This window comes from Thermobia domestica, chromosome 6, assembly GCF_964235325.1.
Source record: "Thermobia domestica chromosome 6, izTheDome1.hap1.1, whole genome shotgun sequence".
In the NCBI taxonomy this organism is placed as follows: Eukaryota; Metazoa; Arthropoda; class Insecta; order Zygentoma; family Lepismatidae; genus Thermobia; species Thermobia domestica.
This window is the reverse complement of record NC_137459.1, coordinates 186,880,036-186,904,717: the sequence shown is the minus strand read 5'-3', so window position 1 is coordinate 186,904,717 and position 24,682 is coordinate 186,880,036. Positions and strand designations below refer to the sequence as shown.

At 35.6% G+C, this 24,682-nt stretch overlaps 1 long non-coding RNA gene across 1 annotated transcript in view; it reads right to left on the bottom strand.

Annotated features, from left to right (window-relative positions):
• Window positions 1-12,954: 12,954 nt before the first annotated feature.
• Window positions 12,955-24,682, bottom strand: part of LOC145688364 (uncharacterized) — an 84,949-nt gene continuing 73,221 nt past the window's right edge. Inside the window, exon 4 of the long non-coding RNA XR_014131885.1 lies at window positions 12,955-14,754. This is a non-coding gene — a long non-coding RNA (uncharacterized LOC145688364). The remainder of the gene's footprint in view (window positions 14,755-24,682) is intronic.

The following is a 24,682-nucleotide window of genomic DNA, read 5'->3' as shown; positions in this document are numbered from 1 at the left end:
GCATTTTCTCAATTCACAAAAGATTAGTTGGGAGGATCTACTTCTTTTTTCTTTCTTTTCTTTTTCTTTAAGAAGAAAGTTATCTTAGTTTTCATTAACGTCTAAAGTAACACAATAAAATATTCACATCTACAGCTAAAAATCTTTATGACACTGAAATCATCACATAAACCTTACTGAATAAAATGAGCAGCATCGCTTAAAAAACAGCAAATCCAATAAATTCCCTATTATTTGTACACATCACAATATTAACAGAACGAATAATTGGTAATCATACCGCATCTATGAAATGATCATTTTCATTAAAAATTCATGTTATACATAAGTATCCAAGGGCTTTTTTGTATAACCTATCCCAATATAGAATTTGGTATCTACTCTTATTTCGGATTTAATTTGTTAGTAATTCTGAGGTATTGCACACGTTAGCAAAACATGTGATATAGCCTATAATGTTTAATGCAAAAAGGCAAACAAAATAGACTAAATAATGCACCAAACGAACTTGTAAAGCAAGCAGATTTTACTGTGTCAAATCTCACCACGTTATCTAAGAAAGCTCGTACCACTCAGCACTTATAGAAAATCAATATATAAATTACGTATAAACTCATTTCTGTTCCAAATAAATACAGTTACACAAAAGGAAATAACTAATACATTGCTACATTGTACAGTGGTGATCAAAAAATCTCATTTCTTATGCATAGTCCATAAGACAAGCGACATATTTTTGAATACCATGGTACATGCTGAGTGATAACACATGGTTTCAAAAAATACAGTACATATTTAAAAAAAAAATGAAGTATCTGAGAAACTGCAACAATAGAGAAAATACTGTATAGTGCAATATATAAATAAAACATACTTTATACAGGATTTTTTTTCAAATGTACAATTAAGGGATTGCCGGCAAAACCCCAAAACCTGAAGGAAAAAAAAGGCACGTAATTAGACTAGCAATTCTGTAAAAAAGCACCACAGGTCATGATGTATAAGCCTCTGAAAATACGGCGATCATTTTTAAAAATCGAGGCAATTTTGAAACTACATCGGATCGCCGCAGAAATTACACAGTAAATTTAGAGTATCTTGTGCTTCTGCCATCAAAATTTCATGTCAGAACACTGAATATTTTGTCCTGTATAGGCAAAAACCACACAACTCTAAAATGCTTTTTCTCATTTCCGCACACTTGTGTAGTTCCTAGTTTTGGAGGTTTTGCTGGCAACTCCTGAATTGTAATTGTAAAATGCTAAATAACATAAGCTTAGTGTTTGTATAGAGCAGGTTATACTTTACTTCCTGCGGTAAATATTTATCCGTGTGTGAACACCTTACTTATAAAAGAAGGGAACTTTTTTTTTTTTTTTTTTTTAATGATTTCTTGCAAGAAATTTACAAATGGAAGTTACTGTGCAACATAAAGTGCGGAATTTTAAGATGTAAAGTATAAGATGCTCTATATCTCAATTAGAAAATAAAATGTAAGAATTCCCTGGGAATTGAGAAATTAGACAAAATCCTCTCAAAGAGATAAAATTCTCATCCTAACAAAATGCCATATAAGAATGTGAATAGCTACTACCTGTGCTACATAAATTTACAATTCACAAACCACAGATTTTCCACCGTCTTGAAATCAGTCTTGAGACGTTGATGGCTCTGTTTCTGATGGTCTCTTACGGGCCAACTGCTTTCTTTCCTGAGTTTCTAATATGTAAGAAGGGTCCCTAATTGGCATGGATCTACTATGGCGAGGATCTGCTAATTCTGGAAGAAGGCAGTTCATATAAAAGCGCTCAAGCTTAGGAAGCATGTTTTCTTTCCAGAATGTGTTATCTCGCTCAATAGTTTCATTTTTCAACCCGAGAGGAGTTTACATTACGTAGATGCAATAATCTCTTTGGGTAATACGCAATTGACCCTGAATTTGATAATAATGATTATGGCTTTTTTTAATGCCACAAATTTGGCCATCTTTCGATACATTCCACATTGTACTTTTTTTTTGCACGAGTAGCTTCATCGGGTGTCAAGAAAGCTGCTGTTGAAGGGCTCTTGACTTCGACGATACTATTTTCTCCAATAAGGCCATCAGGGGTTGCACCAAGGAAAGGTACTGCAGCATCGATGAAGAGTCCACATTCAGCAATACTAACGTCCAACCTTCTTTCTAAATCCTTTTTCGCTCTTTCTTCATTTATTCTTCCATACGCCATAGCGTCACAGTCAAAATTAGAGTAGAGAATTTCTTTAACTAAAGACTTGCAACTCGTTGTGGGTAACATCTTACAAACCCGACCGAAGTACGAAGCTGTAAGAAGTTTCCTACGTTGCTCCAGCCATTCGCCACTTTGATATTGAGCTACTGTCATCCTCTCTATTCTTTTACGTTCATCATCTGACTTCCTAAGATTATCTAAGAATTCCCTGTATTCTCTCTCGAAATCTGCAGAAGGCAAATCAGGTTTTTGAGCTTGCGCTCCATAATGTTCATCATGATCCGGTTTCTTTTCATGAAATAGAGACTTCCGACACTTTTTTCCACTGAATCAATCCTGGCTTCTATCTTCCTCTTTCTAGTGGTCTCGCACTTCTTTGAGGTTTCACTGGGGCTATTGTTATACATTTTCTTGTGAAGCTTAAGGCAAATCCAGTATTATGACGTACTACTGCACCAGCACATCTACCAGCATACGAACGACCAGCAGAGTAATTAATTCGTTTCCCTCCAAGGAACTTTGCCACTGCAGAGTAGTAGTGCTCTACTGGGTTACTGTCGACATCTTGAATAAGGCTTCTGCTGTGTAAACTCAGCTGCCTTACTATAAACATACCACATTGACTTGACACCCAGTCTTCCGTTTCAGACGCTTCTATCGGCTGAAGGAATTCCACTCTCTTTCGCTAAGGCTCTCTCGCTTAGCAGCTGCTGAGCCCTTATTGGCTCAACGCGTAGGTGTGTCAGGGTGTGAGCTTTAGTTCGCATTTTTGCCACAGCTCAAGACATTTTGGCAGCACAATACATTATTAGTTTTTTCAAGTAGCCCACATTCTTTCAACTCAGGAACAATGCACTTTTCATTTGGACATTGTTTTCTTGTGTAGAAGTAATCTGCACATTTCTCATGGCTGCCAAAAATATGCATTGGCGAATTGATAGTATCTTTCCTCAGATTTTTATCCTTTCATCTATGCTCTCTTGTTTTCGATGCTGTATCGCTATCTATACATATATGTAGGTATAGATAGATAGATAGATAAATATTGATCTAATATGAACTCATGAACAGGTTCTTTCTTTGATACTATTCCTCTATTACAACCAGTTGTAGATGTAACCGACTACTTCGAAGTTTGAGTATTGTATTCAGATGGTTTGGGAGTCTTCCGTAGTTTTAAAATTCACTTGTATTAATTTCATCTAGAAGTTATCAGAATCCTTCAGCATAACGAGAGGTTCATGAAGGGAGTGATATAACATTCAAACCATATTTAACATTGGAGTATATTGTTTAATGACTTGCGTATCTTTAAAAAAATGATAAATATTCTACATTGTGTTAGTACAATCATTTGATCAATTTATGATTTTTATACTATGATTCATGTATCAATAAACAAAATTTGAGAACTAAGACTGGGATAAACTAGAGTTGCCTGCCAGACTCGTGAAATTTATTTCTCGTCTCGATTCTAGTCTCGAAAATGAGACGAGAATTGTCATTTTTCTAATCTCATCTCGAGTTTACAAAATACTTACCACCTCGGAGGTAACCCTAATTTAATACTATATATATACTAACAATAAATTACGCTTAATTTGCTCAAGTATAAATTAGAAATGAACATCTGCGTGAATTTGTTATTGTGTTTTTGTCATAATCATGATTTTTTGAGCTGCACAATTCCAATCGCTTGTTTCTTTAAATCATTACGGATTCAGTAGTTATTTAAAAAAAAAAAAAAAATCAAATATGCTCATTTAAAACCTACTTAGGCAGTCTGTAGGACAAACGTAATACGTAAATAATGATAATTATTATTATCCCTTACTGATCACTTTTTTATATATTAGCAATTTTGCAATCGTTTCCTCGTATACAAAATTCTTAGGTATTATGTTTTAATACAGCGCTTTTTTTTTTAAAAAAAAAAGAACTTTAGAAATAACACAAAAAGAAAAATGTGGCAACTACAGGTCTGTCACTCTCACCCACTTTCCTTCGACCAGCAATAAATAACCGCTCATACTGTGTTTAGTGACATCCTCCACCACCCGCGGTGTGTCGGCATCGGACAGCAACTGTAAATAGCCGGTCACGGAAGACGAACGCAAGCCTGCTTCCTCTTGCTGCATTTTTGAACAGAGTCATCTAACGGAAAAATGCCGAACTTTTTAAACATTAATTACTAAGAGAATGTGCACTCTTTAATTTAATTAGCATTTTCTCTGTAGATAATAATTAATAAGAAATAAGAAAATTTTAGGTTGAATAAAGACGAATCAAAGATTATGAAGGTATGCACCTTAATTGCTAATTCTCATTACTTTCTCTAAAAAGCGGTGTCGGGTTCAGTGGTAAATCTTGATTTCCTTATGGGGAATTAAAAAATAATATTAATAATTTTGAGCAAATTACACACACATACTTTATGAATACTTCATAAATTTGCATAATATTGTTAAATGTATAAACTTGCTTTACGATTTTCTCCAAATGAGCAGTGTAGGTCGTGATATCATGCAAACTTGAAAAAATCCTATGTTAAATTTATCCCATTTTTCACGGCATCCTCGCAAAGCTCCAGACCACTCTTAAGGAAACAATGAAAAGTCCTTACTTGTGTGACATGACGACAGACCTTTATTTTTCATTGATAAAGGTAACAAAGGATGGGGTGGGATAAAGATAACAAAAGATGTGGTGGGACAAAATATCCATGTTTTCCAGGTCATATGTACACACTTCATAAATAATGCAATTACGCACACATCTTATTGCATATGAGAAAGTTTACCATGTCAGTTTCATTAACCTATAAATAACTACTTATGTGTTTACTTAGCATTGGTTCCACTTCCTTGCAAATAGTGTCCACACATAAAAGTTTGGCGGTCAATAAATACACTCTTTTCGTCAACGACCTTTCTCACCAATGCTGCTCAATCGTAGCCTACCACAGAACTAGTTTCAATGTGTGTACGCCTGCATTATGATCCCATCTAACGGATCTAACTCTGAACTCACTCATTATTGCATTGCATATGGGACTTTAAACGAGTTTTTGGTATGGGTCCAAGTAGCCCGCAATTACGGTACTTTTGAGGGTCTAGATCGTTTGGACCAGATATTGGTATTCGAAAGGTAAACATTTTTTTTTACATGATTTTGACTGAAAACGTGATTTACAGAATATATATTAGAATACAAAACTTCTTAGGAATCTACAATTGCGTCACTTTTGAACAAAGAGACGTTTATTCTTGTTTTCCCTGCGTACCGTAGTTCATAACTAGAGACCGGATGTTTAGGCACTAAAAACCTGGAAAATAGGCAGGCAAATAGGCACTAAAAATTTAAAAAATAGGCAGTAAAATAGGCACTAAAATGTAACTCGAAATAATGAAGATAAATACTCAATATAATTAAAAAATAGATTCAAGTCATAGATAAAGTTCGAAGAATATAGAAACATACTTCTTTGTTAATATCTTCTTTTATTGTATACAGTATATAAAAACGAAGCTTGTTATGCATTCCATATATACTGAGAGAACCTGAAAGATGTCCACATACGTCAAGAGGTGATTCATGACATCAAAAGACAAAAAGTCCTTTTGCATGATGTCGAATTCCACGTCGTGTAGGAGTGACAAGGGAGCGAACTTGGAATCCAAAATCCAATCCTGACATTTGGAACGAGACAAAAGTGTGCACATATTTCGGGCGGTGACTGGTGACATTTAAGAGGACATTTTGTTTCCTTTTCATGTAACGAATCACCTCTCGAAGTATGCGCACATCTTTCGGTTTCGTTCGAATTGTCAGGATTCGATTTTAGATTACAAATTGGCACTCTGTCACTCGTACACTGCACGGACTTAGATAAAATACACGAGGACTTTTTGTGTTCTTTTGATATCACTAATCACTTCCCGAAGTATGAGCATATATTTGAAGTTCACTCTGTATACATATTGCAACGTACCTCGTGCTTGTGTTCACAAACACCTAATATACACATATATGTGTGTATTATTTAAGTTATATAAATTACTTTTTTCCCAATGAAGGCTTAATTTGAAGAAAATGTATAGAATAGGCAACATTAGGCACTAAAGCAATTATTTAGGCAGTAAAGGTCGAAATAGGCAAAATAAAATTGGCTTAAATCGAAACTATAACCCCCCATATATACTTTAAAACGATTTTTTTTATCATATCTTTAATATTAAAGAATAGGCATTTTGCCTAACATCCGGTCTCTATTCATAACACTTCATAATTTTAGAGAAAAATACCTGGTAATGTGTATCACTTCTACTCTCCTGATTTATATAAAGAACCAATTACCGGTTGGTCGCAAACTGGAATTATTATTTTCCGCTGAGGAATCTTATCAAACTGTCAATCAAATTTGGCCGAAACATGAAAAGTAATGGCCTTGTCGCAAAGTGGAATGATCACAAATTACACGGAATCAATAAAAATATATCCGCAGAAAGCTATATTGGTCCATATATCCACATTCGTGCATACTTCTATTTTGTAGTTGATCATCCAATACAACAGATTTGTTGATGATTTGCGGATGAAACATCGCAACCAAAATCTTACGGCCCACAATCTCGCCTGGCGGAAATCTCGCGGACCAAAACCTCATAAAGAAAATCTTGCCGGACTAAATATAACCTTGCCAGATCCTCGCGGAATAAAACTTAGCCATCTAAAATCTCGCGGGACCAAACCTTGCAGTAGTGATTTCTTCTGGATAGAATATTTAAAAAATATATTTAAAATATTCACTGTACACTTGGAAAATAATAATTCTAAATAAATGACAAGACAGAACATAAGTGATTTTATTAGTTTTTAAAAGAGGAAAAGAAAGATAGGTAAGTAGTTAGTTCCCGGCTTATTAACACTTGCGTCGAAAATAGATCTTTACATTTCACGCTCACCATATAATTTAATTAAATAGAGAGAAAGAACAAGAATGAGGTGGCCACTTTTTGGAAAATGTACGGATAAAACCTGTTAATTCAGAAATGAAGAACTTATTTATGTAGGCTGATAACTTGTAACTCATGTAACTGAGATACAGCACTGAACATACGTATTTAGTAAAATTATGAAGGGTAACTTGCTCATGTAACTGAACATACGTATTTAGTAAAATTATGAAGGGTAACTTGCATTTATGGACTAAAAATTATGAAAAATATGTTTTGATCAGTGGCGTATTTAGGGGCTATCAGTCTAATACCCCCAGAAATAATTTCATTATTACGTTTTTGCATCATGCGTACAACACAAATAATGGTACGAAAGCAATGAAGAGCATTTATCTACGTTTAAAATATCCAAGTCATTACAAAATTTACTCCAATAATAAATGTGGTTTAAATGTTCTTGTACCACACTATTCGTGGAACAATCGTGACGCGGAACGGTTGTGAAAACTTTTAGTTGAAATTAAGAAAAAAATAAGACATAAATTTTTAAACATAAATTAACAAAACGGAGCAATAAAATTTCGAGACAAGAGCGAAAGAAGTATTCAAAAACGGAGACGAGAGGAGACCTATTAAACTTAGGAAACAAGACGAGAAAACCTTACTTCTTGTCTCGTTTCGTCTCATTAGGAATATTATCTGAACGAAGCAGATATCATTCTTGCTTGTAGTAACTAGCTGGAAGAAGTTGGTACATTTTTTGTTTCACGAATAATCGATTTTATGGCATATCAATCTCCAAGCATATCATCAATCTGTACGCTATTATTGGGTATTAGCCAAGAATAGAACGCTGCAGAATGCATTAGGTTATTATTTAGAAACGAAATCTTTCAATTTTGCGTATCACGGTTATACCGGATACGCTAAAGGAAACTGTGATGATGAGAATGAACGAAATGCTGTAATGAAGAAAGTGAAAGAAACGTGAGAATCCCAAGAAAACCCACGCACAGGGCGTTTGTCTACCACAAAGCTCACTTGGCGTGAGCGGAAATCGAACCTAGGACCCCATACACCAGAGGTGAGCACTCTACCACTGAGCCACCGTGGTCCTCGTTATTCTTCAGGGCATAATAACTGATATCAAAGAATTCTTGAAATTTCTATATTCATAACTGCACGAAAATAGAATTGATGAATAATATTTCTTCTATCTGGGTTTATTATACTTCCAAACTATCTTATGCATAAGTATCGGAAGTCTAATAGAACGGCTCTGCCTGTTGACAGGTATCAGACCAAAAGCGGTACGAGATATTGAGAAGGATTTTCCGGAATAGATTTAGCGTCATAAGAATATTTTCCGTCCCCTCCGTCATCTTCTATATAAATCGGAAGTGATAGAGATCGACTACTTACAGGTCATAAATCAAAAACTATAATAGCTAGCGACAAGCGGGTTTAGGAAATTGATTCAACGTCTCTCGAATAGGGATTCGCACGAGACAAGATTTGTGGCTGTCTCGTCTCGAAATAGTGCTGTAAAAGTGATGTCTCGACTCGAAAAATGATAGTTCTCTATTGGAAGAGCCGTATCTCGACTCAAATTTTGTCAGGGAATTCCTGTCTCGACTCGTCTCGTGCGCATCCCTACTCTCGAAAATGTACCATTTCTACCCATAACTTTCTATCAAAACCGGAACTGGTAGAAATTTACTACTACTTCCAGTTTCAATATTGATTTTCATAGAGCAAAGACGATAAGATATATCGAGAAGCAGCTTTCTGGAATCCATTTAAAGGAAACGTTAGAAATATTTATGTTTTTCTTCCTTTATATAAATTTGTTTTCTTCACATATATATCCAATAACAATTTGCCAATGTTTAATCAGAGTTGAAATATAACATTTTTCTTTCAATAGCTCCTAAAAAAGATAACTCTTTTCACATGACTCTGTTAACGTGGAGGAAGATCCAAGAGTTTGGGCTCGGAGAACGGTACAAGAACGATGCAAATTTTCGTCTAGTTTGCGGGAAAATGAACGGATTGGCATATCTTCCCATATTTGTTTGCAATTTTCTGTTCTGAAATTTTGATATTGACGAAACTTAATATTTGTAAATAGTGATATATAAAACCATTATTTCCCCTCGTTTTTTGCTTTTAACGTTTGCTGAAACTGGCATTATTTTCTTGTATTGGTGCTTGCTCCTGAGTCGAATACCCGAAACTTAAATTTTGCAGAGTTCAACATCAACCGAATTGTTTTCCAAGTTTGATTAAAATAACGTAAGCTGTTTAGGTCATTTACTTTGCCTCTACTTAGATCAAGAAAGGTGAAAAAATAACCGTGACAAAATTTCCTATATGATATGTATTTCTGTAATAGAATTACTGGAAGCTTTTATCTCTTATCTCAAATACGATATCTAAAATATATAACTATTTATTTAATAATAATAATAATAATAATAATATTATTATTATTATTATTATTATTATTATATTTCGATTTGCTTCAGTTGAAAATTAAAGAAAGCAATTTCAAAAGCTTTTTCGATTCATTCATTGTACTTGTATTATGTTCTAAAATACACTGGTGATGAAATTGTGACAAAATTTTCGGTGACGAAAATACCTATATGGTAATATTTTGGAGACAAAATTACCAGTGACCAACTTTCCGGTGACAAAATTACCGCCGCCCGTCGGACATAAGCTCACCGGTAGTCTTATATTACAGGGGCGGACAAAAGCTCACCGATAGCAAACATAAGCTCCCTTGAGGGACTTTTAATAAAATTCACCGAGTATTGAAATTTAGGCGTTGCCTACTTCTTAAGCGGAAAATGGAGCTAGTATCTTATATCACTTATCAGGCGTAAAAAAATTGGGGAGTTGCGTTGTATTAAACGTGGACAGACCTTGGGGAACTTGTAACAAAATACCCTGGATATTAAAATCTAGACATTGACCACAATTACAAATAGGCCTAATAATTCAGTAGAAAGCAGAGCTACTAATGTTGTATAGCAGTTATCAGATATCAGAATAAAATAGGGATGTTGCAAGTTTAATGTGTTTAGCATGGGCGACAGTAGGCGTAATTTTTGCCCTGGAACCAAATTTTTCTTATAGGTCGGACAATTAATCACTGCATTAAAATATTTTCATGATTAGGCATGCATACTTATATAATAGAATCTGTTTACTTAACGGGATTCATGATTTTGGTTTGTGATTTTTTTTTAATACGAATTCATCATACTCAGATGTACTTAGGCCTTGCTTCTTAGTGCTGTCGTCGTGTTTGCAGCCTAACACTCAAAGAAATCTCTTTCTTATTTACTAACACAAAGGTTTTTCTTTTGGTTAATAAGTCGTTGTTTTGTTCTTAATAAATAAAATAAGAAAGAGATTCATTTGATGAGCATTGGTCTGCAAGTATAATAACAGCCTTGAACTCTGCAACATTCTTAATATTTTATTCTGATGTCTGATAACTCCTATATGACGTTAGTTATATAGCCTACTTTCTATTGAGAAGGTAGGCCTACAAGTAGCCAAAGCCCAGATTTAAATATCTGGAGCATTTTATTACAAGTTCCTCAAAGTTAACTCACGTTTAACACATTAAACCCTGCAACATCCTTATTATTTTATTCTATCTGACAACTGATATATAGCATTAGTAGCTCTATTTTCTACTGAATTAGGCCTACTACTAGTCAAAGTCTAGATTTTAATACCTCTTCATACCCATCATACGTTTTGCTAAAAAGGGGGAGAGCGGTAGTACAGTGGTAGATTTTTCACCTCTGGTGCTTGGGTCCCGGGTACCATCACAGCCCCCGCCAAGTAAACCTTGTGGTGGACAACTACCTTGTGCGTGGGTATCCTCGGGGTTCTCCCACTTTCTTCATTCCACCATTTCATTCGTTATTCATCCGTCTTCTTTAGCCTAACCGGCATAATCGTGGGACGTAAAACTTAAAAGATTTCATTTCATTTCTTTCTAAAGGAAAATGAAATATTTCTGAGTTGATTTCAGCCATAGTAAAAAAAAAAAAAAAAAAAGACACTCTTTCACAAAAATTTCCTTTACCAATATTTCTGTGCTGCAAAATTTCCTGCACCGAAAGTTTCAGCATAGAGGAGGGGGTTGGATTACTTTCTTCAGTAAAAGGAAGTAGTACTCTTTTGTTTGTCCAAATCCGTTTTCAATTTATTTTTTAAATATTCAAAATCTACTTCATATTAACATTCAAAATCTGGTTTTCATTTTTGTCATATTTTCTGTTTGCCACTTTTCAGTTGCTTTTTTAAAATATTTTATTTTTCAGGTTTATTTTCCTTTGCAATTAAATTAGTTAACCTATAAATGTATTTAGTTATCATTATTGTATTCTTTATTGCATGAATTATCTTATAATTATATTATTAGTAGTGAGCTTATATCCAGTGAGCTTATGTCCGCGACCCTTTGATATTCTTTCTTGTCTTGGTGAACCCGAGCGCGAGCGATCCCAGTGCAAAATGGCCATCTATTATATATATATATATATATATATATATACATACAAGTATATGAAATATAAATAATATTATACCGTAGATATAATGTATATCTACGTATATTACAATATATAAATTTCAATCACTTGAATGAGAATCATATTAACCCTTATTGTTTATTTAGTACATGAAAGAAACTGTGTGAGGGAGTTGATAGAGGTTGGCTGAGGGTGAGGAAATCGAGTGAGGGTGAGGGAGTCGGTTGAGGGTGACAGTGACTGAGGGTGTGTGTGAGGGAGACGATTGAGGGTGAGGGTGACTGTGAAAGAGTCAACTGAGGGCGAGGGTGGCTGAGGGTGAGGGAGTCAATTGAGGGTGAGGGTGAGTGAGGGTTAGCAAAAATGCCCATCTCTGGTAGAAACCCTATCAATTCATATCCATTTAGACCAATTTTCATTTGGCTGATTATCCGGGACTCCCTACGTTTGTTTGGGGAATCCCTTGCGCGTGCATGATAGGATTGTGAAACATGCAAAATTCAATACAGCAGGTATGACTTCTTCAGTGATTTTTTTACCCGCCCTCTTTACGTTGGATAGTTTCCGAACTATTGGCGTCCGAAAGTCATTTTCCCACGCTTTCGGCATCTTGTAGATCCGAAACTATGTCCGATAGCCGAAAGTTCAAGAGAACTTTTTTCTTGTCTCAGTGGCAGGAATCACCTCACAAGAATTGTAACACTTATTTTGCAACACCCGATATATATATATATATATATATATATATATATATATATATATTAATTCCATATCATTCTTCATTTAACAATTAATTCCATTTTGTTTCTATAAACTTATCAACAAAGAGGACTTATTCAAAACGCGATTAACGTATTTAATTATTCAGGTCCTAAGGCATATTCTTTAGTTCAATATTATGAGAACTCATTGACAAATGGACTTAATATATGTTGACATACTATATAACTTATTTCTTCCATTTGAGCGAAAGTACAATATTGATAAACAATATTTGTATCGATGCATAAATGTAAATTACATAGAATTCAGAAGTACGAATTACAAAGAAATTATAACAATACACAAAATGAAACAAAATAATATCATAAGAATTAATACAAGTAAAGAAATTATCATATTAAGAATCAGTAAAGTTTATGTGGGTTAGAATATAATATGTTTTATTTATTCGGGCATAATAACTTTTAGTAAGCAATATTCGTGTTAATACCACAACCTGCTGCAACTTAGTATCCATTATTTTTATTATCTGTATAGAATTCAAACAAAGTACGAATAACAAATGAAATAGGAACTGTATCCAAAGTGAAATAAAACAAAAATCAATTGAATATGTTTTGTCGGACGCCACAACGTTAGCTTAAGTTACATTGCCAAAGGGTTCGGTTAAGTTGCTCTGTACGCCACAATCTTGTATACAGTTCTGCCTATTATTTGCTTCCATGGTACCTTGATTTCTATTTTCAGAATTTCTGCCACCTATGGATCTATTGTTAAAATTAAACTTATTGTTCAGTTGATTCCTAAATGTATTTCGGTTATTATTCCTGTATTTCCTAAAATTAGATTCAGTTCTATTACCAGTAAAATTAGGTTCAGTTCTATTCTCGTTACAATGGAATGTATTATTATTTCTAGCATTAAGATCACCTTCTTCCCTGACATTAATGTTGCGAACAGATACATAACTAACTTGATTGCGATTAGTATTGGATTGATTCCGATTACTATTAGCCTGCAACATAGATTGACGTTCAAAATTTTGCACTATCATAATAAGGTGGTTGATATTAACGCATTGAGCAGAAATCAACATTTGTTGCAACTTTACATCGATAAAGAAGGTAACAAGATTCGAATTGATGCTATTACTCTTGATTCCTGTTGGTATGGATTAATTAACTTCAATTCATTATATACAGATATTACAAAATCAGTGGGACTCTTGTCTAATTCTGGGTTGTAATGTGTATTTCGAACTAAGGCATCTCTGTTAGCCAACATAAAATCATTTTCGAAATTAGAAAGTAAAGCATTTTTAAAATCTAAATAATTACGTAAATTGCTTCGGATTGCTTTGAACCATACGGAACACGGTGGTAATAAAACATGAGGCAAAATTTTCAACAATTTATATTTATCTACTCCCATTAAATCACACTCTTCCTCGAATTTTTCTAGGAAAGTGCTGACCGGTATGTCATCTGATCTTCCACTAAATTTTGTTAGGGATATGATTTCACTAAATCGAAAAGGACTATTTTTACCAGTATGCTTACGATGTTTGGAATTTACGTAGATGTTTTTCCGGCGGTGAGATGAGTGATTTCTTCTACCATCTCTCTCTAGACTAGCTTCACTATCGTCCTTTTCGGAATACCCTTCGGATGAATTACTGTCTTCCACCACTAATCTGAATACACATGGTATAGGTTCGACGTTGACATCCGGAACTCGATAACCATTTGCCGTACTAAATTTCTCTTTAATAGCATTTGTAATTCCCGTATCTGATCAGTATGTTCATTCACTACAGTTTCTACCACTTCCACCGAATTTTGCAAGTCAGTAAATCGATGTAAAATTTGTTCCATCTTATAATCTGTTTGTTCTAATTTGGAATGTATTTGTTTGTTTATTTGTTCCAATTTACTATCCATTTGATTAGTTATTTGCTCAAACTTTGAATTCATATGTTGCGCTAGTTGTTCCATTTTTTGTTGTGTCACATGTGCTATATGCTCCAGCTTGGTATCTATGTTTAGCTGTTGCTGAGATATTTGCTGGCTAAGCTGTCTTATAAGATCAGCCACGTTCGTTGAAGAGTTCAATACTTGTTAGCTCTACATCACCACCTTCTTCATTTATATTTTCATTTCCACAAACACTCATTTTTATGTTTTTATAAATTCTTTTCCCACTTCTGAGCAAAGTATACTTCGTGTTGAATATTATGCTGAGACTGCTTAACTAATCTCAAGGTCCTGGTCGGTAAACCACCATCTGAAATGTAACATTATATTTATGTTACATTCCAGCCCACAGTTCGTGTAATTTTTAGATATATCAACACGGTCAAAATACATTAAATAAGACAAGTCACCTTGTAACACTATTAGCTTTTATTCCTTTTCACTTAACTTCATTAATAATACTTTTCCTTTTTTCGATGGTTGTCATAGCAACGTTTTAAATAAACAATTGTCTGCTGTTATGGTAACGGAGAGTACCTATTATACACATAAAATCAACATACAGTGAAAGTCATAAGTATTCGTACACCGACTGCAAGCTATAATTAAATGCTTGTAGTTCCGACTTTGTTGGAGATAGAGCATTGAAACAAAAGGCATTGCATTTTCCATTAATTTCTTTATTATGTACAAAGCAAAAGTTCCGTGAATGCGAAAACATAGACAGATAATGGCAAAAGAAACCAAAATCAACATGGTTTTGATGTGTCAAAAATATTCGTACACTGAAATTAAAGGCAAAATCGTCCAGCTGTTCGAGTTGTTGCTCACGCCCTCAGACGGTTAGAACGCCGTCTGGTGGTTTGCAAAGCTAAACACAACCACAGACCAGCGAAACATCATTCAAGATCAAAGACTGATTCAAGACGAAAAACATAATGAGTCGAAAAGGGACAGAGACAACAGAAGCAGAAAGAAAAATAATTATAAGGCTTCATAACGACTGCAAATCCTTACGGGAGATATCAGGTATTATCGGAAGACCACGTTCGACCGTGCAGTCAATCATAGATCGATACTGCGAAACAAATACAGTCAAAAACATGCCGCGAAGTGGATGTCCATGGAAGATCACTGGACGATGTGAGCGTATACTACTGAATGAAAGTAAGAAGAACCCAAGAATCACTGGTCTGCATATGGTGGCAGAAGCAGCCAAATCAGGTATGTCAGTTTCAGAAAGCACTGTGCGTCGTGCTTTCAACAAACAAGGGTATAATGGGCGTGTTGCTCGGAAGGAATTTTTTGTTTCCGAAGTGAATAGGAAGAAGCGGCTCCATTTTGCAAAAGCTTACGTGAACAAAGATGTGGCTTTCTGAGACAAAGTGATATTCTCAGACGAGAGTATATTTAATGTTTTTGGTTCCGACGGTAGACAAATGGTGTGGTGGAAGCCAAATAAAGAGATGGACCCGAAAAATCTGCGGCCAACCGTCAACCATGGAGGTGGGGGAGTGCTAGTTTGGGGGTGCATGAGTGCTTCGGGAGTGGGAAAGCTGACAATTATCGACGGTACTATGGATCAGCATATGTACATTGACATCTTGAAGAAAAATCTACGTCCTAGTGCTGATCAGATGGGCCTGCAAGATAACTTTATGTTTCAACAGGACAATGATCCCAAACATACGGCACACAATACAAAGCTCTGGTCACTGTACAATGTGCCAAAGCATCTGGCCACTCCTCCTCAATCGCCTGACCTCAATCCGATTGAGCATTTATGGCATTTACTCGAAAAGAAACTCCGCAAGCGCAGCATTACAAGTAAACGTCCTTTGCAAACTGCACTCGAAGAGGAATGGGCTTCTATAACAGTCGAAGATACGCGACGTTTGGTGTAGTCGATGCCGAAGCGTCTTCTAGCTGTAATTAGGGCCAAAGGGAACCCAGCAAAGTATTGAGTCATGCGCAATAACTATCTTTCTGGACGTTTTGTAAGTGTACGAATAATTTTGACACATCAAAATAATGTTTATTTTTGTTTCTTTTGCCTTTATTTGTCTATGTTTTCGCATTCAAAGAACGTTTGTTTTGTACAATCCGCGGCAAAAAACCTGCAACATGAGGATGTAAGTTTATTGTGAAACTACGCCTCATAGCACAGGGAATGAACATAACGTCTAAGTGGAACGAATCACACCAGGATAAACCTCGGCCTCCTCCCGTGCACACTTATTTTGGAGCAAAAGACTTCGTCATTTCACAATAAACTTATATGCTCATGTTGCAGGTTTTTTGCCGCGGATTGTACATAATAAAGAAATTAATGGAAAATGCAATGCATTTTGTTTCAATGCTCTATCTCCAACAAAGTCGGAGCTACGGGCATTTAGTCATAGCTTGCAGTCGGTGTACGAATACTTATGACTTTCACTGTATATCTTCAGCTAATAACGTTAAATTTTATTTCTTTATATTTAGAATCTATAACATTATATATATTCCTTTTTTTCTTCTTTTTCTACACGACAGATTGTGCACTTTTATGCACCGTTGCCCAAAACTAAGATATAAAAATAGAAGAAATTCACAAAATAGATATACAATATCGTTGTAATATATCATATTGTGCAACAAACAAAATTTCTGAAAGTTAACGTGGAACATACTTTTTAAACCTTGGAAGAGGATGGGATAAGTTCAATATCTCGCTTTCGATTGATTCCAATTCAAGGTAATCCAAGGAGTGGAGATTAGGATTTTGTGAAACCTCATAATATATGCACCAAATTGCATCAATATATATTACGAAAATTATCGTGCAGCATATATATTTTTTAAATCGGGATTACCCACCCGACATTAGAAAGGAGGGGGTTAAATTCACCGTTTATTCTTAATTGAATAATCCAAAGCAATGAATTGTAGTAAAACGTAAAAGAGAAAAAAGCTGCATAATTTGCTATTGAAATCTACAAAATTTAACGTGAATTTTTTAAATGGGATTATTCCATCGCTCGATTCTTCATAAATTTTAATTCTATGCAGATCCCTGTAGTGGTTGGTGCGACAGAAACGTTTGAGATTATACGTCTAGTGGGGAACAACCCTCTCCAACTAAAATAATCAACAGACCGCTGTCATGTGTACGTCACAAACTTCGTGCATGTTCATAAAACAGATACGGAGGCAGATTGTTGAACAGTATCACGTGAAACTACACCACGGAGAACACACAAATGTGGCTTTTTTTTTTCCTGTAGAAATTCAGATTGGAGCATACTACACATCTAGCCGTGAAAAACAAACAGTGCACCTGGGCCAGGAGCGATGAATGAACGCCATTGGTTTTAAAATTTCATGTCAGTACAACACTGAAAACTGAGCCTGCGGCTACCTACCAGCAGCATGTTCCGATGAGCTCCTCAGCAACACCATGGAAGCGGACCCTTGGAAGTATTTTTGCAATTCCAGACGAATTTCGTGCACATCATGCCACTTTTGTTCGCAGGACAGCGCAATCGGTAAGGTGAAAAAGTTGGACTCACGTGGCTACATGGCCTGACACCTGCCAATAAGTATCGCCGTTTAAATGTATGCAAGTTTTTAGCATTAAATTGTCACTTCTAATGAAAAATGAACCTGCTACGATAATCATAAATAGTTGGGACAGTGGTTGGACTCTTATTAACTTCCAGCCCGGTTCCTGAAACTACTCTCCCCAGAGAAGTACCATAGTGCTAATCCCACCATGTCCTTCTTAGTTGAGGGGTAACCATTACTGTAGACCGTTACAATACTGAACCCTACGAAATGTATCCAAGCACCCAATGTTCAACAGATATGCTGACGTTTTATTCCTCGAAAGAGCACGTCAAGATGTCCAATTGTCCAAAAAGACGGTGCAATCAATTTATGTTGCAGTATGAAACTCTTCATCTCCTACCATATTCTCCTGACGTCTATCTCACTGACTACCATCTCTTTCACTTCTTGACGGGGGGAAAATGTTCCTGATCCTCAGGCATCCCATATCCCCTCTGTTTGAAAGTAACACAAGTCAATTACACATTTTAATCGCATCAACCCAATATGTACACCCATGTCCAAAATGAGTGTCCCATATCTATAACTGTCTTGTTGTAAGAATATAATTTAATAATGATTTTGCAGGGTGCTTTTAATACTGATACTATGTGTATAATCGGAAAATGTATATTTGTGGTCAATTTTCTAGGAAAACAATTATAAGTACGAAAATTAGAAAGAGTAAAACAAAATATTGCTAAATGGACAAGAAAGTTTTATTGTTCTTATTTACTGCTTTTTTGACATGAAATGTGCTGCATACATGTCTTTGCCGATTATACACATACTAACATTATAAGAAATACCGGGCGAATTCCTTATCAAGTTATATTTTTACAACATATTTATAGATGTGCGACAATAATTTTGGACATGAGTGTACATTTGCATTTTCCATTTTGTGATGTGGTGTTCGCTGTGCGATTGCTGTTTGAAGGGATCCATAATTTGAATCTTACAAAACATCTATTTTAAAAGTTCGTACAGTAACATTTAATTGCATTTATATAAAACGAACAGAGCAGTAATAATAATTGAGGACTTGTCATCAAAACTTCCCTTCTACATAAATCAGTTAAAATGAATTATGTATGACATATAGTAAATAAGAAAGTTGCCGGTCAGAAGCTGAAACAGCACACAACACAACATTCGCATGTCCTCCTCAATAAGATGCGAAAACTAAAATATAGATATTGGGAAAGCACACGCCGAGTATCAACGATAAACTCTTTTACAATTGTTTATTTGAAACAGAGCGGAGCAATGATAACACCACACACTAGTTATGTGTAACTATGTCAAATTAATGATTTTGTAAATTATATTATTACTACTATTTATTTATTTTTAGTTGCCTCGTAAGGTAAACATTAAGTGAGTTTTCAAAAACGCATATGCATAGTGGGAAAAAATCCTTGATTTGATTTTTGTTATTTATTTATTTTTTTCTGTACAAGAATGACATTTAACTGTTATGTAAACAGTACAAGGTGTTTCAAAACAACACCGACAACGTTTGGGAGGTGATTCCTGACACCAAGGTAACACAAAACAATTTTTAGAGAGATACTTGGTGAGTACTTCAGCTTATATGACCGTACCTAACTCCCTCTATAAAAATTGTTGCATGAGTACCTTACAATTCTGAAACATGTACTTTTGGATAGCGCACATATTAGTTTCTAAGTGAAGTCTTGACCCGACTACGGTAGGTCAAATAGTTTTGGAACTGTGGACCTTTAAATTTCATTTTTCACGCTTTCGGCAGCCTATAACTCCGAAAGGAAACGTTTGTGTGCCCAGGTTGGACTTTACTTTTTGTCTTATCTTGGTGTCAGGAATCACCTCCCAAACGTTGTCGGTGTTGTTTTGAAACACACTGTATTTATTACATTTTACCTACATGTTATGCCCAATGAATTGTTTTAGAACTATGATTGTTTATAACTTACAAGGGACATCACCCAATTGTCCGGCTCCGATTTCAATGAATTTTTTTCTAGCTGATAGAAGACATATATGTATTACTTGTGATGACAGAAATTTTTGCCATCGTGCATGTTTTCTATTTTTTATAATTTTTTAAGAGTTGTGATGTGGCTATTAGAGATTATTGCAGAAGTCCCTTACTAACCTTTGTAAACGTAGCGTCAATGAAAGAACAACCATGTAGATACATATAAGGCCTAGGAGGAAGTTGTATGGTAGGTATGACCTTGGCCGCAGCCATCTTGAAATCCGCCATTTTGAATTAAGGTCAAGTTTTTAAAATGGGAATAGGGTAATATGATACATAATTTCGGGATAGAATTTAATCAGGAAGACAATGGTGAAGCTAGTTTTGAGATACACCTATTTGGGGAAAAGTTACAGGCATTTAATTGTTCACTTACTACGTGCGCAATCGACAAACAATAAAATATTTTTAATAAATACAACATTTAAGAAACAGCAGCAATGCGCGAAAATGTCAGAGACATTATATAACTGTTCCCACAACATTGTTTGTACCATGAACATAATATGAAAACAGGTAACTTGTTTATAAAGAGGTGTAATTTAATTGAGTGCCCGATCAATACTGATTATAAATTTTACAATCATGAATCATCGACAACAATCGCTAGAAAACGAATGACTTTTTTGTCTAACTAGCTAAAAAACTGCCATAGAAAATAAATAAATAAATAAATAAATATACAATAAGGAAATAAATATAAAACAAAACAAAATTCCCCTGATTTACACAACAATCAAATTTCGTTTTCCTTTTTGAAGTGAATTTTCAATTGATTTTTCGTCTCATCTACTACACAAGCTACGTCTTCGGTATTACCTGAATGCAAAGTTGGAGTTGTTTCATTATGCGATGACTCATGTCAATAACGCCGCGGTGGCTCAGTGGTAGAGCGTTCACCTCTGGTGCTTGGGGTCCCGGGTTCGATCCCAGCCCCTGCCAAGTGAACTTTGTGGTGGACAAACACCGTGTGCGTGGGTTTTCTCGGGGTTCTCCCGTTTCCTCCCACTTTCTTCATTCCACCATTTCATTCATTACTCACCATCACCGTCTCCTTTAGCCTAACCGGCATAACCGTGGGACGTAAAACTCAAAGATTTCATTTCATTTCATGTCAATAACGAGGTTTTGAAGGGCAGGTATAGGAAATAAATAATTACATGGCATAGGAAATAAATAATTACATGGCATAGGAAATAAATAATTACATGGCAAGTCTTCAAAATTCAGAAAGATTGCTGGATGCTTATCCCACCACTATTCATGAACTGACAAATCACAACTCTTTAAAAAAATGTAATAAATTTAGAAAACACGAGCCGTGGCAACAACTGCAAAGTGAAAGTTGGAATTTTGAACATGCGGTGAAAACTAGGAGTGTTGCCAATTTGAAAGATCCAATAATGGAAGTTTGGTGCTCATTAGAAGCAGTCCTAAATTCACACTGGTTAATTATAGAACAAAAATAAGCATACCATTGGCTTTTTGGGAAAATTTGCTATTAAAATGTGGTGTCACATTCTATGGTTTTCATTTTTCAAACTTCACTTTAATTCAAAATGGCGCATTTCAACATGGCTGCCGTCAAGGATACCCTTACCGTATCACTACCCTCTAGGCATAATATGTATTAACGAAGCGTTTATCCACTTATTATCATTAATACCTGGGTTAGTAGCGGAGATAAGGGACTTCCGCACGTAGTAAGTGAACAATTAAATACCTGTAACTTTTCCCCAAATAGGTGTATCTCAAAACTAGCTTCACCATTGTCTTCCTGATTAAATTCTATCCCGAAATTATGTATCATATTACCCTATTCCCATTTTAAAAACTTGACCTTAATTCAAAATGGCGGATTTCAAGATGGCTGCGGCCAAGGTCATACCTACCATACAACTTCCCCCTAGGCCTCATATGTATCTACATGGTTGTTCTTTCATTAACGCTACGTTTACAAAGGTTAGTAAGGGACTTCTGCAATAATCTCTAATAGCCACATCACAACTCTTAAAAATTATAAAAAATAGAAAACATGCACGATGGCAAAAATTTCTGTCATCACAAGTAATACATATGAAGGGTAAGGGGAAAAAACTAGGAATGTCCATGTATGTGCTTTTTCGGGTGCTTTGTCCTATCTATTGGCGACTCTTGGTACTATTTGACTGTATATGCCATGCATGCCTAGATGTAAAAATGTCCATCTAAAAAGGGGCGAAAGATTTAATAATCCTATTCTTTTTACACGGTTTTCAATGTTAAAACGCCGTTTTCTCGAAAATGTAGTTTTGTGACATTCCTTCTTTTTTCCCCTTACCCTTCATATATGTCCTCTATCAGCTAGAGAAATTTCATTGAAATCGGAGCCGGACAATTGGGTGATGTCCCTTGTTAGAAACCGGAAGTCTTCACAATATATTTCGCACGCTTATATAGCAAGTCAAGATCTACGTTAGACCCCGTTCCGACTTTTTTTCCCCCAGAAACCTGGCTCAAAATTTGAGTGGCCATAAATCAGGAACCCAAAGCCAGCAAAATATTTTACACGTTTGTATACCAAATAAAGGTCCACCACTATGCCTTGATCTCGATCCAAGAGTTCCGTTTATTCTTTTCTTTGAGAATCTGACTCAAAATTTGATCGTTCATAACTCAAGAACCGAGAATCGGCACATTAAAATGATTCACGTCTTTATAACAGTAGGTCAAGTTATACCACCATGTCAAGTACGATCCCGATACGATGATTCTGATATAAAGACAAGAGGTAACGCTATCTATCACAAGCTAAACGTGTATTATAACGTTGGAGAATATTTACCACATATAGTACCTAGAAAACATGTTTTAAAATTATTATTTGTTTCAGAAGTATTAATTCTACGAAAGATATTAGTGGAATTATACTAACTGAAAAAAGAGAACGTTTACTTCAACCTAATTAGTTCAACTTGCCCTACTACCAACAATGAATATAAAATGATTAAAAATTTTAATGAACGTGATCGTCATTTCATGTAAGTAATTAAAATGTTGAAGAAGAAATTGACACCTAACTCACCCAGCCGCCGCTAGAGGGCTAGTTTTCAAGATGGCTGACAAGAGTAGACTGACCACAGAGCAGCGCTCAACAATCGTGCTTTTGTTTCATGAATCAAAAAGTGCTATTGTTGTTCAAAGACGGTTTCGAGAGAGGTTTAATACCCGATGTGCTCCCTCCAACGAAACCATCCACAGACTGTATGAAAACTTTCAGAGGGAAGGAACAATATTGGAGCCGAAGCGTTCTCGACAGAAACCTGTGTGTTCGCCTCAGAATATTGAAGCGGTTAGAGTTGCAATGCAGAGGAGTCTCGGAAAATCGACAAGAAAGGCAGCAGTGCAATTTGGCATATCAAGACGTTTGGTTCAACGAATTCTGAAGAGTGACTTCCATTTTTATCCATACAAGATGACCGTTCTGCAACGACTCTCAAATGATCACAAGCAGCAGATATTAGTGTTCGCGCAATGGGCAGAATCCTTCACAACGTTTGGTTTACTGACGAGGCGCATTTATATTTGGACGGAGTGGTCAACAAACAAAATGTGCGTTTTTGGGCCAATGAAAATCCACGATTGAATCATGGAAAATAACACCACGCTCCCAAGATTACAGTGTGGGTTGCAATTTCCAGCCATGGACTGATTGCGCCATTCTTCTTCGAAAAAACATGTTCCGGAATAACTTTGTCCCGCTATTGCTTGATACTGCTTTGTCCATCAACACGCAGTGGTTTATACAAGATGGAGCCAACCCGCCCACTGCGAATGTCGTCTTGGATTTCTTACATGAAATGTTTCACATGAGCGTTATTTCTGCTCAGTTTCCAGACCGGTTTCATGCTGGACAATCTTGGCTACCTCATAGTCGTGATCTTAATCCATGTGATTACTTTCTTTGGGGGTATTTGAAGGAAAAGATTTTTCCGAAACATCCCAACAATTTGGTAGAGCTCAGACGACTTCTTGTTCAGGCTTGCAGTGAAAATTGATGAAAACATGTGTCGTCGAGTAGTGAATAACCTCAGTGTTCGATTAAATGCAGTTCAGATCAACAATGGCGGCCACATTGAACATGTTTTGAATTACATTTCTCCATAGTACACTCTTTCTTGTGACATGCATTTCTTTCTGTTCTGATTGTGAATAAAGTTTTTATTTAAAAAGAAAATGGTGGATAATTTTCCCTGATCCTGCGCCACCCTGTATATATGAAACAATTAGGTGACCGGAGAAATCCTCGATGGAAAGAGTCTTTGAATTATGAGAGTTAAAAGTTCAAAATTAACAGATTTTGCAGAAAGTTTAAAGTACCATTCCTTCAGACAGACGCTTCATTCTTGGTATCGGAGGTTTCCTTAGGTACCCAACACAGTGGTAAGATCAAAATGTTCGCATTTTGTAAGATAAGGGCAATTATTTGGAAGAGAGTTAAGGCTTATGACGTCTTACACCTTGCAAATTGCCTCCCATTTGTCACACTGGGCAAATAGGCTAATAAAATGTATTTTATACCCCTATTCGACTGTGGTGTCATTCAAATATCACTTTCCTGTGTGGCCACCTTCAAACTGAACAATAA